We start from the raw sequence: 688 nt of genomic DNA on the forward strand, positions 1-688 counted from the left end.
ATTTTTTTCCATTTTTCTGTTAAATTTTTTATTGTGCTAATTTTCTCCCCATGGGTTCAGTTCTTTTTCATTTACATTTTGTGAAGAAGATTTGATATATCCTTTTTTTTTTTTTTTTATAACATTTTGCCAATTATAGCTTCTGTCACTGTGAGTTTTCTTTTATGGCCATTATCTCTTAATCCAGCCTTCCCAGGTCAGACTTCTTGTTCTAGATTTTACGGTGAATGGTTTTAAACATTGCAGTTTAATTTTTATTATTTTTATGAGCCATATTCATTATGAATTAGTTGAAACAATTGATAGTCTATATTTATTTCTAATGCAGTCCTTGAAAATAATCTCCAGTTCTCCTTTAAATGTTTGGGATTATTGGATTATTTAGGCTAGGTCTGTTGTATTGGTAATCCAGTGATTTTGTACGTAGAGCAAAACATCCTGCTTTGTGTAGGGGCTGTGCCTAGAATAATGATTGTCTCTATAGCAGCAAGGATCCCTGATGGGACAGTTGTTAAGTACTTAGCTGCTAACCAAAAGGTCCACGATTCTAACCTACCAGCCACTCTGTAGGAGAAAGATGTGGCAGTCTGCTTCTGTAAAGATTTCAGCCTTGGAAACCCAATGGGGCAGTTCTACTCTGTCCTACAGGGTCACTATGAGTTGGAATTGACAGCAATGGGTTTGGTTC

The sequence above is a fragment of the Trichechus manatus genome, unplaced genomic scaffold (assembly GCF_000243295.1).
Source record: "Trichechus manatus latirostris isolate Lorelei unplaced genomic scaffold, TriManLat1.0 scaffold00037, whole genome shotgun sequence".
Taxonomy (NCBI): domain Eukaryota; kingdom Metazoa; phylum Chordata; class Mammalia; order Sirenia; family Trichechidae; genus Trichechus; species Trichechus manatus.